Source organism: Vitis riparia, chromosome 9 (genome assembly GCF_004353265.1).
Source record: "Vitis riparia cultivar Riparia Gloire de Montpellier isolate 1030 chromosome 9, EGFV_Vit.rip_1.0, whole genome shotgun sequence".
NCBI classification, from domain to species: Eukaryota; Viridiplantae; Streptophyta; class Magnoliopsida; order Vitales; family Vitaceae; genus Vitis; species Vitis riparia.
Window position 1 is genome coordinate 3,068,678 of NC_048439.1, and position 12,875 is coordinate 3,081,552.

Below are 12,875 nucleotides of genomic sequence, written 5' to 3' on the forward strand. Positions count from 1 at the left end.
TTGAAGTCTTCTCCCACTGCATATGACCAGCCAACTGTTAGGCCAACATTTATATGGTGCCCACTATCCAACTTTGGTCCGCCCACCCACTTTGGCCAACAAGTAAAGGTGCTAAATAATTCTCATTTTTTGAAATAAAAAAAATTTTAAAATAATTTTTAGTTAGTAATATCGAGCCTTGTATGAATAGGTACATGGGAAGTTAAAAGGTTTTTTTTTTTTTTTTTTAATTATAATAAGTGGTCATGGAATTATCATTGGTCATATTATTTACACCGAGGATATTCTTTGTAGCTTGGTTACATTTTTCATTTTTTTCTTATTATTAATATATTAATTTAGATTGAAAATTTTGCTTTCAATTAATCATCGTTTGTCTGAGTTGAATGCTCAATAATTATGTGCACCGAGGAATTGTCATTGGGGTAGGTAGGAAGATTTTAGTTTGAATTGAAGACGAAATAATTATATATTTAGATTCATATTTAGTCATAATTGCACTTAAAGGTGAGTAATAAATTATCAAAATGTACGAGAAATGAGAATGCTCAAGGGCCCAAGGGCGCTCAAGTGTCACCCTCAAAAGTGTTGTAGCGCCTAGGCATCAACCAAGAAGGCCTTCAAGCACCTCTCAATTTTTTGTTGCAATAAAAAGATATTGTCTAATTTTCTAAAAAATGTTTTACACATCTTAAAAAACTAAGAGTTTTGGCATAAAAACAAAATTGAAAAACTTATTTTGGACTAGTTTTAAACATCCTAAAAAGATATTTATTCTACCCTAATCATTGACTCTTTGAATTGAGATTGGATTAAAAAAACCTTTGAAGAGTAAAGATTTAAACACTCAAATATAGGTAATTTATTGAAATTTCTTTTTTTAGTGGATTTTTGCATAGATTTGCGATTTTTATGTATACAAATATTAAAGATAATCTTTATAGATAGATTATTAAATCTCAATTATATTGTAAAAAAAATTTTAATTTAAGATTTAAAATTTTGATATAAATTATGGATTATTTATTCATTTTCTTTATGTTGTTTGACAAATCAAAAATATATTTTAAATTATATTTTTCATACTTTTGATCATATTATTTTTACTTTTACTTATATTCTTATTGTCAAATAAGAGTTGATGAAAATTTTTCATATCATTACTAAAAGAAAAGAATGGGTGTTTGGTAAAACTTATTACTTATAATTTAATGATTTAAGTTTATTTTAAATTAAATTATATTCAAATTATTGACTTAAAACTTATTACTTAATTTTTATTTTAAATATTACTGTTGTTTAATAAAATTAATTTTAAATCATCAAATTTACATATTTATCTTCATAAATTATAACTAAAGTAAAGGAAGTCGAGTAACAATGGAGATAGTAGAGTAACAAAGGAAATTGTGAAATTAAGAACCCGTTTGGTAGTAATTTTAGGAAGTGCTTTTAATATTTATAATAGTTGAAATTTTTTATTATTCAAGTGTTAAAAATGCTAGAAATACTTTCTAAAATCACTTCCAAACGCATTCTAATTATGGTAAATGAAGGTAAAAATATAAATTTAAAAATAAGTTAATTATTTTTTACTAATTATTTAAAATTATTTTTTACTTTAAGTTATATCATTAAGTTATTTTATCAAATATATTTAATTTACTTTAATGACTTAAATTAAATTATTAAATAACTTAAAACTATTAAATTAATTTACCAAACATCCACATGTTTTAATTCCCAAAAGATTAAACAAGCTATTCCAAGTTTGGACATTCATATTCTTTTAAGATATCATCCACCCTTTTGAAAAAACAATTAATTTATGTTGACAAATTGCCACCACCAATTTTGTATTAGATTAGACTTTCTTGGTCAGATGTGGTAACCTAAGAACCACAAAAGTAATACGCCTGCCATTGGAGAACTAGCGATGACTTATTTTTCTAATATTGCATGATGTGACCCTACGAATTTGCTTGTCTTTAAGCTTAGGTTTTCTTGGTAATGAAAGTTCCAATAGAAGGCCTTTTTTGAAAGTGATCATAAAGAATTGATGTGGCTTGCAAGAAACATAGAAGGAAGTTGCCTAGGGTTGGTAGCAATGCCATGACCATGCCTCAAAACAACAATGGGTGGTTGGAAAAGTTGGCCAATATTGTTTTTTCTATTATTAAAAAAAAATAAAAATTGTCCAAATCCATGTTCTGTGTTGTCCAAATCAATGGTTCTTTATTTGGATGAATTTGTTGTCCAAATCAAGGGTTTGTTTTGTAATTATTTTTTAATTATTTTTTGAAAAACAGTTTTTACCGATTGTTTTGAAAAACAGTTTTTGAAAACGGTGAAAATTGTTCTTTAATGTTTTATAGAGTTAAAAATCTTTTTGAAAATCTAAATATTTTTAATATTTTTAAAAATATTTTTTGTCTCGTGTTTTACTATTAGTCATTTTACATATTTACATAATTATTTTTTAAAACAACTCTCAAAAAATAAAATAAAACAATTAAAAGATGTTTTCTAAAAATACCATATTTTATGTTCTTTTTTTGTTCTTAAGAATAGAAAATAAAAAACGATTTTTAGTTATCAAACATGTCTTCTTATTTTTTTATTATAAAAAATAGAAAATTATTTTGGAAAACAGTTATCAAATATGTCTTAAGTAATTGAATAAACATATTAGAATTAAATCAAAATATAAATAAATAATGTCGGTTATAATTGAAAGTAATTAAAAAAATTAATGTAACTTTATGCGGGTGCTTCAAATATGTCAATAATATAACTATGTAAAATGATTAATCCTCTAATTGCTTGATGACTTTCTTTGGATAAGTTAGTCATGTGCACGTGCAAAGGGGTGTGGAATTTACATTTTCCTGGGGTAGCCACGTGTTTTCACATATTTTTTTGTTAGTGGGAAATAATATGATGGTAGACATCAGTCCACGTCACCACGTGTTACACCTCGCTAATGAAAATATTTTTTAATTTTTTAAATATTATTAAATGGGATTATCAAAATTCTTACTGAGATGGCAAAAATAAAAAAATAATATATGTTAATAAGTATGATTTTTTTGCTTCAAAATCACTGGAATTTAAATAATTTTATTAATTTTAATTTTTATAAATGAAATTACGTAACGTGAGGATGTGGCGTGGAAGCCAGCTAATTTTAATTAAGTGGAAATTGGTGCTTTGATGGATTCCACGCTTGCTTAAGATTAGGATTTTTATCTTCAAGTCTTGACGAAGTCCACGTATAGCGTACACGTTTCTGGTGTTTTTTTTTAATTTCTTTTTTCTATTTATGTTTCACTTCATTACGACATTGACGAAGCCCAAATGTCAATACCAATTGAATAAAATGAGAATAAACAACTAGGGTTATATTTTATTATAATTTTTTTTTTTTGATTTATGATTAAACTATTTAGAAAATTAATTTTTTGTTTTTAAATTTGATAATAAAATTTTTAATAAGTCTGGAATAAATATATTTTATTCCAAAATTTATTGAAAAGGAAAATAAAAAAGTGAAATTAAAGGTTCCCAATCCCAACAAGACCAAAGTATGTATAGCTCAATTGCCAATTGGTAACATCCAAAAGGAAAAGCTCACTAAAATTATTATTATTACTATTATTATTATTATTATTATTTACTTAGGGTAAAAAAAAATGAAAAATAGAAGTAAAAGGTAAAATTAATAACGTTTTTTTAAATATATTTAGGGATAACAATGAAACAAACTTTGATAAGTTTTTTCAAATGCTCGTTCCACCCATAACGAGACAAATTTAAAATTTAAATAAATAAATTTAAGACAAATTTGAATTTTAAAAAAAAAACTAGAGACACCTTCAGAGTTTGGGTATTAACTTATCTTGTCCCATCGTACCTTTATTATATATAAAATTTATTTTTAAAATAAAATTAATTTAATTTTTACTTTCTTACTTTTAATATATGGATGATAATAATAATAATAATAATAATAATAATTTTCAATAAAACAAGTTATAAAAATAATAATATTTTAATTTTTATAAAATATATTTATTTTAATTTAATAAAAATTTAAAGAAATATTTTATTTTATTTTATTTTTTAAAGTTAAACAAGAAGGGATGGGGGTAGGTACGAGAATTTCTTACATCCGTTTCGTTTTATTTAATTTTTTTAATGAGACAAAGATGATAATTATTTAAAATAAATGGGACGGGTTTTGGATAGAGATGATCCTTCCTGAACCCATCCTGTTGTCATCTTTAAATTTGATTTTTTAAATTTAAAATTTAATTTTTATCTAATTATGAATTACTTTCATGAGTTATTTCCATCAAGAATAAGAATTCAGTTATAGCCTTATAGGACATATGATAAAATAACTTGAAATTTCAAAAATTAAAATTATTATACCCCCTAGTAAGGGACACTTGGGCGACAAATATATATATATATATATATATATATTTTGCCAATTTCATGTTTCTCTACCATGATTACTAATATAAAACTCAATCAATCAAAGTTACTTAAAAAATAAAGATAACATATTCTATCATATATTTTTTTGTTGGGAATGGTTCGGTCGCTTATCTTATATAATTTATCATATTTCATGTTCAATATGAGATTCAATAAAGGATAAGACATATTATCCAATTTTATTTTTTTTTAATTTTTTTATATCCAATCTATGTATACGTATTAATCTTAAACTAAAATATAATTATTTTTTATTTTTATTATTTTTTCATATTACTTATTTTATAAAATAAAAAATTTTAATTAAAAAATCAAAATTGTGGTTAATAAAGAACTAAAAAAGGCTCCACCTACTCCGCATCCAAGCCTAGCCTGGACCCCATCTGTCTCGGGTTGAAGGTCTGTTCGGCTCAAACCTAACTTGCATTAAAACCTAAAAAGGGTCATAAAGACTGTACGTTTGAAGAAGAACGAAAATTACATATCAACCCTCAAGCCAACTTTTGAAATATTGGAACGGCCCAATCCGGTCCAAACCTCAACCAGGAGGGTCCAAATCCGACCCATTTGCATATCTCATATGTCACATCGAACTGGATTTTTCTATCCAAGGCCACCTTGGCAATCTCAAAAGTTCTATCCAATATATTCTCGCACGTGTATCTCGCCGTTTTAACCATTAGCTGTATGGTTTGTGGCGGACCAGCCTTGGGCCAAGCCTTTGTAAGGAAGTGGGTGCAAATTGTCGGCAGCGGCCCAGTACGGGCCCACGAAAAGTGAAGTGATGAGATGTACGATTACATGAATAAAATTCCAAAATAATGGTTAAAAATAATAAGAATATGTTGTAAAATAATGACAAATACAATGAAAATCAAAGTAGTTGAGAAATTAGAGAAAAAAGTTGAGAAAATTGAGAGAATGAAAAACAGATATAATGAGAGAAAATAAGAAATTTTTTTATTGCTTAAGCATACATATTACAGGGGATGAGAAACCATTTTATAGGCTTTCCAAACGACTTTCATTAATATTCCCATTAATGAATATTAATGAAACTTATAAATAATACTTAATTAACATTTATTATAATTAATGTGGTGACATTTATTACTTCAGTTATAACACCCCCCTTGGATGTCCACCACATTAAAGAATATACCTTATTAAAACCTTGCTAATAAAAAAACCCTATGGGAAAAACCTAGCGAAGGAAAAAGAGTGCAATATTCTTATAATTCTTTAAGTTGCTCTTGGTATGTTAGAACTACTTCGTTAAAAACCTTGTCAGTAAAACCCAATAGGACAAAACCTGGACGAAGGAAAAAAATAGTACAATACACTAACACCCTTTTATAAACATACTCCCCTTCATGTCAATATTCTTGAGTTGACGCATTCCAATCTTGTGTATTAGCTTCTTAAATGTTGAGGTTGACAATGATTTTATGAATAAATATGCTAGATTATCACTTGAGCGTATTTGTTGCACATCAATTTCACCACTCTTATAGGGTTCATGTGTATAAAAGAATTTTGGTGAAATGTGTTTAATTCTATTTCCTTTAATACAACCCCCTGTTATTTGTGCAATGCATGCAACATTATCTTCAAATAATATTGTCGGGTCACTTTTGATAGAGGAGAGTCCACATGATTCCCGAATATGCTAGATCATAGATCTTAGCCATATACATTCACGACTTGCTTTATGAATTGCTAGTATTTCTGAATGATTTGATGATGTGACCACCATTGTTTGTTTGATAGATTTCCATGATATAGCAGTATCATTGCAATTAAACACATACCTTGTTTGTGACCTACTTTTATGTGGATTTGAAAGATATATTGCATCTGCATATCCAAGTAATTGTTACTTTGATTCCCTTAAGTAAAATAAACCCTTATCAGTAGTTCTGCGAAGATAACACAATATATGTTTGATACTATTCTAATGTCTTCGAATTAGAGCAGAACTGTATCTTGCTAATAAATTGACAGAAAAAGGAATGTTTGGATGTGTACAATTGGCAAGATACATAAGTGCACCAATAGCACTAAGATATGGTTTTTCAGGACCAAGTAACTCTTCATTTTTTTTGCAAGGACGAAATAGGTCATTTTTCACATCAAGTGATCGGACAACCATTGGAGAACTTAAAAGATGCGCTTTATCCATATAAAAATGCTTCAAAACTTTCTTAATGTATGTCGATTGATGTACTAAAACTCCATTTGGAAAATGCTTGATCTGTAGGCCGAGACAAAATTTTGTTTTTCCAAGATCTTTCATCTCAAATTCATTTTTCAAGTAATTTGTTGTTCTTGTGAGCTCTTCAGGAGTTCCAACAAGATTTAAGTCATCAACATACACTACAATAATTGCAAATTCGGTTTCTGATTTCTTAATGAAGATGCATGGGCATATAGGGTTATTCACATACCCTTCTTTTAGCAAGTATTCGCTAAGGCGATTGTACCACATGCGCCCAGATTGCTTTAATCCATACAAGGATCATTGTAACTTGATTGAGTACATGCTACGAGGCTTTGTACTATTTGCTTTAGATAATTTAAATCATTCAAGGATTTTCATGTATATATTATTATTCATGGATCTGTATAAATATGTTGTAATAACATCCATGAGATGCATATTCAGTCATTTTGAGACTGCCAAACTAATTAAGAAACGAAATGTGATTGCGTCCATGACGGGATAATATGTTTCCTCGTAGTCAATATAGATCTCTGCGAGAAACCTTGTGCTACTAATAGTGTTTTATATCTTATGATCTCATTATTCTCATTGCGTTTTCGTACAAATACCCATTTGTACTAAACAGGCTTTACATCTTCAAGTGTTTGGACTACAGATCCAAAAACTTCTCGTTTTGTTAATGAATTTAACTCTGCCTGTATAACTTCTTTCCATTTTAGCTAATCATTTCTATGTCGACATTTTTCCACATTTTGTAGTTCGGGATTTTCATAATTTCTTATGATATCAGAGGCCACTTGGAAAGCGAAAATATTGTTAATAACAATATTATTTCGAACCCATTTTTATCTCGTGTGTACATAACTTACTGAGATATCACAATTTTCAGGTACCCATGCTTCTTCAGGGGCTTCTCATTCAATATGTGCCTTTTTAGGGGCTTTCTACATTTTTTGTGTCTCTTCTAGGGCTATAGATTTATCAATTTTAAACTGATCAGTCATTTTGATGGCCTCTTCTAGAGTACCAAGTTTTTCTTGGGTTATTCTTTTCCGAGGAGTTATATCCTTTGAGTCGATAGGTTTACCACGCTTTAGACGTATCTTAGATTCATTTGTTAACTGTCCTAAAGGGACATCAATCCGTGTTGAAGTATTTGCAGCCGGATATGTGACTTTATCACTTTCTTTGTATCAATGAATGCATCTGTTAATTGATTTGCAAGATTTTGCAAATGAATGATCCTTTGAACTTCTAATTCATATTGATTTGTACAAGGATCAAGATGGGTCATAGTTGATGTCTTCCAACTAATTTCTCGTCGTTCTTCAAGAATCGACTTTTCTCCCCCTAATGACAGGAAAACACTCTCATTAAAATGACAATCCGCAAAACGAGCTGTAAAAACATCGCATGTCAAAGGTTTAAGATATCTTATGATAGATGGAGAATCAAAACCTACATAAATCCCAAGTCTTCATTGGGGACCCATTTTAGTACGTTGTGTAGGTGCAATTGGTACATATATTGCACAACCAAAGATTTGTAAGTGAAAGATATTTGGTTGTTTTTCAAGCACAAGTTGTGAAGGAGAGTATTCATGGTAAGTTGTATGTCGAATACAGACTAAAGCTGCAGCATGCATAATAGCATGTCCTTGGGCGGAAGTAGGTAATTTGGTTTTCATTAGTAATGGTCGAGCTATTAATTGGAGACGTTTCATAAAGGATTATGCTAAACCATTTTGGGTATGAGTATGAGCAACAAGATGCTCAATATTTATCCCTACCGACATGCAATAGTCAATGAATGTTTAAGAAGTAAATTCGCCAGCATTATCAAGACGTATTGTCTTAATTGGATAATATGGAATTTGTGTTCGTAATCTGATTATTTGTGCAAGGAGTTTATCAAAGACAACGTTACGTGTAGAAATGAGACAAACATGTGACCACCTAGTAGAAACATCTATTAAGATCATAAAATAACGGATTGATCCACATGGTAGATGGATAGGCCCACATATGTCCCCATGTATTCTTTTGAAAAAACCGATGACTCAGATATGACTTTAGTAAAAGATGGTTTGACTATCAATTTATCTTGTGAGCAGACAACACATGAATATTCATTGGGCAAAAGAATCTTTTGGTTCTTTAGTGGATGCCCATGTGAGTGTTTGATTATTTGACGCATCATTGAAAACCTTGGGTGACCTAGCCTGTCATGCCAAAAGACAAAAACTTTTGGGTTGTTGAACTTCTAGTTCATGACAACTTATGATTCAATAAAATTTATAGTTGTATGATACAACCCAGAGGAGAAAACCGAGAGTTTTTCCATTATAAGCTTTTGGCCAGGTATAATGGAAATAATGTAAAGATATTCTACATTATCTTCATTCATAGTTTCAATATGATATCCATTTCTACAGATAACTTTAAAACTAAGCAAATTTCTTATGGATTTGCTAGAATATAAAGCGTCATTTATATGGAATCTAGTTCCATTTGGCAACATTATGTTCGCTCTTCCAAAGCCTTCAACTAAGTTTGTAGTTTCAGATATGGTACTTACATTAGCTTTTATTAATGCCAATTCGAGGAAATATCTTTTATCTCGAAGAATTGTGTGCGTGGTCGCACAGTTTGCGAAACATACATCATTCTCATTCATCTTGAGACCAAATAACACATGGATTTCAGACGTAACTAAAAAAACAGGCATAATGTAAATAACAAAAGAAAATTAGATGTAAATATAAGACATAATAATATATTATTTCATATATAAAGTAACATCAATCAATGTTAATTTTCTCATCATTTATCAAATGGTCTATTTTTTCATTCGGACCTCCAAAGAAATTAATGTCATAGTAGGTTAGGTACAATCCATCACTGTCGGTAAAGTTCATATCTATCTCTTTTCCTTTTGCTTTTACTGATGCTTGGTAAAGGTCGACCAAATGTTTGGGCGTACGACAAGTATGCGACCAATGTCCCTTCATACCACATCTATAACAATTATTCTCATGGTTCTTAAGAGGTTTATTTTGTAAATGCTTCCCATTTTCTTGTTTTACCTCAGTATTGTTGCACTTCTGGTGGTGTAATAAGGTTTTCATTTTTTGAGAATTATTACTATAAGAACCATGGTATCGGAGATTTCTTCCACGACCACGACCACGGCCACGTCCTTGTCCTCATCCATGTCTACAAGTTTGGGACGATATTGTATTCACTTCAGGGAATGGTTCAGATCTAGTTGGACGAGACTGATGATTTTTCATAAAAAGCTCATTATTTTGTTCAGCAACAAGAAAACATGATATTAATTTAGAATATTTTGTAAATCTACACTCTCGATATTGCTACTGGAGGAGCACATTCGAGGCATGAAACGTAGTAAAAGTTTTCTCTAACATGCCTTCTTCTGTGATTTTTTCTCCACACAGCTTTAATTGAGAGCTGATTTTGAAAAGTGCGGAATTGTATTCACTAACAATTTTAAAATCTTGCAATCTTAGGTGCATCCAATCATATCGAGTTTTTGGGATAATCACAGTTTTCTGGTGGTCATATCATTCCTTCAAATTACTCTATAGAGTAAAAGAGTCCTTTACCGTAAGATACTCATTTTTTAAACCTTCATGGAGGTGATGGGGAAGGAAAATCAATGCTTTTTCATGATCCTATAGGGATGCTTGATTTTCTTCTTTGATCGTAGCTCTAAGGTCATTGCATCAAGATGTATTTCAGCATCAAAGATCCAAAATAGATAATTCTTTCCCAAAATGTCAAGTGCCACAAATTCGAATTTTGTGAGATTCGACATTGTCAAATAACTTCATATATATGACAAAACAATATTATTAGAATCAATTATAATAACTTGATAGTATTGGTATAACTTTGATTATAAACAAAATCAAATAATTTGTTTATAACTTTTAACAATATGTAACAAAATAAATCAACAATAATATAAATATGTAAAATTTTATTTTATATAAAGAACTTCAAGTTTAAGATACGAGAATTATCTTCAGAGCAATTCGTGCTGATAACGTGTTATAAAACAAGGACAAATACAATGCAAATCAAAGGAGTAGAAATGAAATATATCTTACTTTGATATATAATAGGGAAGAAGAAATCAGAGAAGAGAGTTGAGAAAGTTGAGAGAATGAATAACAGAGAGAATGAGAGAAAGTAAGAAATTTCTTTCTTGCTTAGGGATACATATTGTAGGGGATGAGAAACCTTTTTATAGGCTTTTCAAATGACTTCCGTTAATATTCCTGTTAATGAATATTAATGGAAGTCATAAATAATATTTAATTAACATTTATTATAATTAATGTGGTGACATTCATTACTTCAATTATAACAAAATCAAACCTTTTGTTTTGGGCCGGCCTTGATTTAGCAAGTCCTGTGCTAAGCCTAGAAAATCAGGCCTCTTATGGAAGGGAGAACGATGGCCACCTCGATTTGTCGCTTTCAATTAGCAAAAATGATGTTTTTACATCATATATCCACAACTTATATTCTTAAATAAAAATAGAGATTTTAAATAAAAAAGTTATTATAGTTAAGATTTTATTGTTTTAAATTAACATGATTTATGATGAAATATTGATTTAAGCTTTTAAATAAATTAAAAATTATTTGATTAAAAAAATGAAATAATTTCAGATTTGTAAATCTAACTCTCGTGTTTAACTGAAAAATGATTGAATTTTAAACAAAATATCTCTATTTTTTTTAAAATATATATATTTTGTTTTAAATTATATGAAAATAATTTAAAATATATATTACTTTTCAAGTTTAAATATGAAGGAGTTGGATTTACAAAATCGAGATGATTTCATCGATTTTAATCAAATAATTCATAAATTAATTTATTAGAGAAATATTTGTACCAAAAAACTAAAATACTCTCTATTTTAAAAAAGTAATATTCATTTAGAAATGATAATGAGACCAAAGATGGATTGTTCTCATCTCATTTATTTCAAATAATTCTCATATTTGAATTAATAAAAGAAATTAAATTAGGTGAGTTGGGGCGGCTATATAGATTGCTCATACCTTTCTTATCTTGTTTAACTTGTTTTCATTTTTTTTTTAAAATTTTTACAACTTTTTTAAAAAAATTTTAATTATATTAAAAATAAATATATTTTATAAAATAATCACAATATTATATTTTTATTACTTATTTATTGAAAAGTAATTGGGGTGAGATGAGATAATGCAATGTTGAACCCGCCTCGGGTTTAAAAAAAATATCAAACTCGTAATTAACTTGTTTATTTTAATTTCAAACTTGTCTCATTAGAAATAAGACAATATATATATATATATATATATATATATATATATATATATATATATACACACACACGGATAAAAAAACCCCACCTTATTATCATTCTTATGGGAATTGACATTCGTTCATGCATAAATCCATTTCCCGTTTAGGTATTAGAGGGTTCCTAGTTAACATCTATATTCATAGCGCAAATGATAAATGTTTCAAATTATTATAACAAGAACAATTATGAATAAAACTAACAGACTTTAATTAATAAAGTCATTATTTGCAATGGCAATTATGAGTCTATTTAAAGCATTAAAGAAAAATATAAAATGTTACAACTCTATTAAAAATAAAAGACCACTAAGACATCAATTTTCAGGTGTGATAAAAGTTTCTTAAAAAAATTATTGTTCGTCTTTTCTAAAAACTAACTTAAGCTTTAAAGGGGTGTGTTCGGAATAACTATCTTGACACACTTTATTCCAGATATACTTACCATTCATTCGGAGGAAGTTAGTCGAAAAAAAAACATTGTTAGTTGTGTACCAACAATTCTTACTAGTACAAAAAAAAAAAAAACATTTTTATTCCAATAATCTTAAAAATGAGATCTTACTTTTAAATATTATTTAATAAGCCTCTTAAATGAGATTATAATATTACAATTTTTAATTATCAAGTAATAAAACAACTTTTGTTGATGTGATAATTTAATTGAAATATTTAATTAAGTAAAATAATTTTAAAAGATTGTGAATCTTTATAGTTGACATGATATCCCATGCTTTGACCATAATTAAATTATAATTTTTTATTT